Here is a 6093-nt window from a genome sequence, read left to right as displayed (position 1 = left end):
TTTCATGCAAAACTCTCATGTCACATGCAGGTAACATTTCAGTTCTTTCAAATATGTCACCAGATTCATATGCCAAATGGCAGGAAACGATGGCTGCAGAATTGTGTTTTTACCAAAACCCTAACATACATGATTCGAATAGATGAGAAAAATGTATTCAATTTTTTTTTTAAAAAAGAAAGCCTTATTTGGTCAATGAATTAGCATTTTGTCTTATTCTCTTGGCATTTGTTTTTACATATAGTATATGAAAAAAAGTTACAGGTTATAAGGACATTTTGCAATAAATCAAAAAATGTATTGTAAAATGATTCCCAATAACATCAATATTAACAATGGCTATCATTTGTATGGTGCTTTAATGTTTACGGAGGACTTTCAGATCATCAGCTTGCTGGAGCCTTATGAGGGGCAGTAATTGCTGTGAAGAATCTGAGGCTCAGAGAGGTCAGTAACCCACGCCCAGGCCAGAGCCAGCTGTAACCACGGATGCTGCAGGTCTGGTTTGTCTCTGGAGTCCTCCTAACTCCTCTTCTTCAGTCTCCTCTTCTCCAGCTCCACCCTACCCTCACCTGGTCCGGTCAAGGCTCCATGCTTATTCTCTGCTGCTACACTACAAGCACCCACACTCCCCAGGCAAGATCCCTCCCTAGGAAGGACCCCTGTCCTACTTTATCTTTCTCCACGTATATTTATTAAAGTCTGCTCTCAGCTGGCTGTCCCAGCAAAGGGGCTTGTAAACTATTTCATACCAAGCTATTAATATTCAACAATGGTGAAAAAATTGCCCTTTACACCCATCCGCAGGTGTATATTATCTGCATTTTTATAGGACCATATGTGTTGGAATATGGAATGGGTTAACTAGGAAGATATTTTGGAGAAAGAGGGTCTTCCCACCTGCCCACCCTTTACCCCATTCATGTTATTTCACCGCTGTACCTGTGAGGCATTAATCATGTAGAGCATTGGACTAGGAGTCAAAAGGATTGTATCTGAGCCCTTGTTCATGGGCAAGTACTTAACTTTGCTGCCCTTGGCCTCCTCACCTTCTAAGTGTGAAGACCGGACTGATGGTTCACTTTGCAAGGTGATTGGAGGAACCAACGACACACACAAATAAAACCTCAATGTTACTTAAAACGGCAATTTTGTCAAAACTCTGTGGCTGGAGGAACTTGTAGCTGGAGGTGGTGCAAGGGTCATGCCAAAAACTCATTTCCCGATGGGCCTCACAAAATCTAATGCCTGATGAGAATCTTATGCCTGATGATCTGAGGTGGAACTGAGGTGGTGATGTGAGCACTGGGGAGTGGCTGCAAATACAGATTCTCTTTAGCAGAGAAGTTGGACTACACAATAAATGTAATGTGCTTAAGTCATCCTGAAACCATCCCCTCATGTCCGGTCCATGGAAAAGTTGTCTTTTATGAAACTGGTCCCTGGTGCCAAAAAGGTTGGGGACCGCTGCTTTCAAGCAACTGCATTGTACTTCTTTAGGATGTAATTAATACTCACCAATTTGTTATGAAAAACTACCAACCAAGTCTGCCAGGCACTGATATGAGGAATAAAATTTGACAATTCTCAAAAAGCTAGTGATTTTTAAAGTTCCTTCTAACTCTTGATCCTTGTGGAACACTGACATAGATTTTGTCATTATGAAGGGGTGGTTAGGGAAGTGGCTGTCTTTTCCACTTACATCTCCCCTCACACCCATTAAGGGCTGAGATGTGGGAGAATGAAGGCTACTGTCAAGCGGAACTGTCCTACAGTTATGCGTGAGTTCACAGTTATACAGAAGTCATTTCTCCTTGATAAGATCAGATGCAACAGTACTTTAAATCAAAGACCCCATTCGGATCTTCAAAACACCGTAATAGCCAACTTTGTTAGAAAGATGCCATAATCTAAGACTCAGAGGCTGCAGCTCATGCATGTGATAAGTGCTATGGGTGAGGGACAAGTCAGTTCTGCATCTTTATTGACATTTTTTCCAATTGGATCCTTAAGGACTCCAGATTTCTAAAGGCCAGGCTGATTGGGTAACTAAATTAGCTGCTGAAATCCCTTTTTGTAAAACCATCTCTAATTAATGGCATGACAACATATATACCTGTTTGCTGTGTCTTGGTGGAAGAAGGGAATGACCATTTATTGAACACTCCCTGTGTGCCAGGTATTTTTCCAAGTATTTTATGCATTCCCTCATTTAATTATAGGAATTGTACAATGTTGGTATCACTATTCATTTTTTTAGAAGCTAAAACTAAGGAAGGGAGATTATGAGTTTCCCAGGGTCATCCAGATAGTAAGAAATGGAGCAAGAATATAGCTCCAAGGTATCTGTTCTTTCCTCTATCCTATACTTCTTTGGTAGGAACTGATTTTCTCACTATTCTGTGGTTTCCTTAACTATTTGTGGTATAAATTTATGTGCATCTTCCTTTCTTTTTAATGGCAGCCTTCCTGATACACTGGTCTGAATATATTTGTTTAACTCTCTCACACACATGCAGGAGACATAAGGGATGACTTTCATTTTGTGCACACACAGGACATAGCAATGAGAGGAGAATCAGCATCTGTGAAATCCAGTTGAGTAAACTCAAGTACTAAGATGATGCAAACAAACTAGAAAGGTTGAATAAAATATATAATTTTAAAAATGCAAAGTAGAGCTCATAAAAAAGGAGAATTATCTAAGTACCAGAAATTAAAATGGAACTAAAACCCAGAGATCTAAGAATTGTGCTCATGCTTCATCCTCTTTAAGATAGAAGTAGGAGAAAGTTCAAGTAACCTAGGAGCTCAGGTTTTAATGCTTACATGAGGGTGATAGACTAGGCCTTCAGCCCAAGTGAAGTGGGAAGGTTGAACTGAGACTTCAGCATAAATACAGGATCCTCCAATAGTTGTTCATTGCAGATATAACAAATAATGAAAGAATGGATTAGAGAAAAACTATGTCCACTGACTTAGCTTGCCTGCCCATGCCTAGGCTATGAATGGGGGGATGGTAGATCTCTACAGGGAGCTAAAACCCTAGGTTGTATATCATGTGGGTTTGAGAGTTAGATTTATACTATTCTTATAATCCAGGAATCACCAAGCTAAGAAATTCATATAAGATGGTTGGTGATTCCCCTGGCACATTTGGCAAATATAAACACAAAACTGCTCTGAGGGAACACTCCCCCAGGTTATATGGTGTTTCTATAGGGAAATGGAGCACAAAAGATGAGTGAGAGTAAGAAAATCTAACATACTCTTGAGTAGAGCCTCAAGGACTTGCTGAAGAGAAAGTTAGAAACTAGAAGAGAGATTTGAATAAATTATTCAGAATACAGCATAGATAATAAATAAATAGATGGAAAATAGGAAAGACATTAAAGATTTGGAACAGAATGAGAAGGTTTATTCAACAGAATTTCAAGAACAAAAGAATATAGAAAGTGAGAAAGGTAACATTTAAAGAGACAATGGCTGTGAATAGATAAAAGGCATAAATCCTTAAATTTAAAAGCAAAATAAACTCTGGCAAAGATAAATAAAAAGAATTCCCACATCCAACACATCATCATAAAATTTCAGACCACCATGACAAAGACAAATTCTTAAAATCAACCATAGAAGAAAAGATAGAAAAGCAACCATGGGGGAAAGATAAAGAAGATAGAAAACCAATTTGAAAGACTATACACTTCTCCAGATCAATGATGGAGGCTGAGAGTCAATGGAACACTAGCTTCCATGGACACGCATGGAATAATGGGAGATGAAGAATATTGTATCTGACCACAGTGTCATTCAAGAGTCAGGTTGAAATCGACATTTTCAAAAAAAAAGGCTGAAAGAGTTTACCATTTCAAGACCCTATCTAAACAAACTACTGGAAGATATATGATAGGAAGAAGGAATTTGAACCCAGAAAGAAGGAATACATTGAAAGAAGCAACAATGAACAACAACAACAGCAAAAGGGTAAACATGGGTAAATATAAATAAACTTTGACTATTAAAAAACCAGAAACAATAACTTCTAGCTTGGGAAGGCAAACAAAATGTCTGGAGAGGCTTATTGGAGTTTAATACCTTCTAATGTCTTTATTTTGTTTAGGAGAAAGATAGAAAATGTAGTATCCAAACTGGTAGAGGAGACAAGAGGAATAAGGAAACTGTATTTGTTCAATAGAAGTCAAAAGAAGAAGAAGACGAAAAGAAAAGAAAATGAAGTAAAGAAAAAGAACACAAAGAAGTAAAAATGAAGAACAAAATAAGATGGTAGAAATAGATTTATATATACATTCAGCAATCATAACAAATGTCAATAGACTAAATTTGCTAGTTAAAAAACTTTTTACATTTAAAAATAGGTATATTTTATTACAAGAGATACAGCTGGAGCTCAGTGGCTGATAAAGGTTGAAGGTAAATGGATGAAAGAAATAGATAAATAACAATTTTTTAAAAAGTTAGTATAACCATATCAGTATTCAACACACTAGACGTCTAAGTGGAATGCATCTGTGAGGGTAAAGGGGTTGGTACGTGATGAAAAAGATTCCAGATCTTTCTGACACCAAAGTCTACATCTTAGCAGTTCTCCATGCTGCTTCTCCTTCATGACCGTAGTGCATGATATAACACAATGATTTTAAACGCTGTAGGTAAAAAGGCATAAGCCAAAGAACACGGCCAGCTTCACCACTCATGAGTTGTGTTGTCATGTTTCAGTCTACCTCTCTGCACCTCAGTTTCCTTGTCTGTAAAACATGGCCAGAATACCTGCTTCTCACAGTTTGAGTGGGGATTAAAAGAACTAAAGTAAATAAAGGGCCAGTTAAAACTAGTTTCTCAAAAAATGTTAGCTCCTCATACCCTATTTCTTATCACAAAACAAAACCTGAAAAACTTACTTATAACTTCAAAAGGCAAATAGCTATTTCAGAATCCAAGTTGAAATCATTTTTTCTTATAAAGAGTTAATTATCCATGAAATTAAATATTTATGCATTCACAGAAGCAGTGTACCTATAATGTTAGAATATGAAAGTAGCTGGTCTAGAAATTATAAGACATTCTTAATGTCTTCACAGCTGAAGTTTCTCCATCATGGGAATATTTTTAAATTACTTTTTACAATTATCTAAAGGGAATAGTGTGCCGTAAGGTCACTCAGGAAAATAGCATGCAGTTGCAAAATTTATATTCAGGCATGTAAATGCTGACTGCTGGTTGAGATGCTCACTTGTCAGTAGCTTGATACTCAGAGCATGTTTTCCCTTCAAACAAGATCATAAATGGCAATTCGTTTCCCAAGTGGGGTGACCAACTGCCCAGGTTTTCTGGGATTGAGGGGTTTCCCGGGATGCAGGACTTTCAGTGCCAAACCAAGGACAGTCCTGGAAAAACCAGAATTGCTGATGGCCCCACCAAGCCAAAACCCAGAAACTGATTTGCCCACCTCAACCATAACTGCCAGAGTCTTTTATAAGAATCCTACTCTACCAAGCACGAGAGTCTCTCCTGTTGCCCTTCTGGGCATAACACTTGATCTCTGACAGTCACCTGAGTCCCAGGTGTGAAGTAGCTCTGCGATCTGTGTGGGGGAGAGAAGAGAAGCATCTCCTCTCCGTTTCATTTTATCACTTAGACCCCCAAAGCAGCATATCCCATTCCTAGAATATCATATCTTTCAAAAACAGGATACTTTAGCATTTAGTAGTTACTATTCTCACATTGTTGTCCAAAATAGACCCCCCATTTTCAGGGTGTAGGTCTGAGCAGCAAGAGAGTATCAGATGCCATCCTGTCCCCTCCACTGTTCTTCCTCTCTCATCACACGTCCCATACATATCAACTCAGACAGTAGATGCTCACTCGGAGATGGATGGCCACTTCCACAGAGAGGGACTTCAGAATCCCGGTTGGAGCTTGCTTATGCACCTGCACAGCATTATTTTCTAGGAACATGATGTAGTTAATAATGACCTCGACATCCACAAAAGAGCAGCATATTGAACAACTGCCATGCACCAAGGTCCAATTCAAATGACACTTTCCACTCCTCACAGACACTAATGGAGATGA

The sequence above is a fragment of the Propithecus coquereli genome, unplaced genomic scaffold (assembly GCF_000956105.1).
Source record: "Propithecus coquereli isolate 6110/MARCELLA unplaced genomic scaffold, Pcoq_1.0 Scaffold156, whole genome shotgun sequence".
NCBI lineage: Eukaryota > Metazoa > Chordata > Mammalia > Primates > Indriidae > Propithecus > Propithecus coquereli.
The sequence above is the reverse complement of the archived record's forward strand: the minus strand, read 5'-3'. Positions refer to the sequence as shown.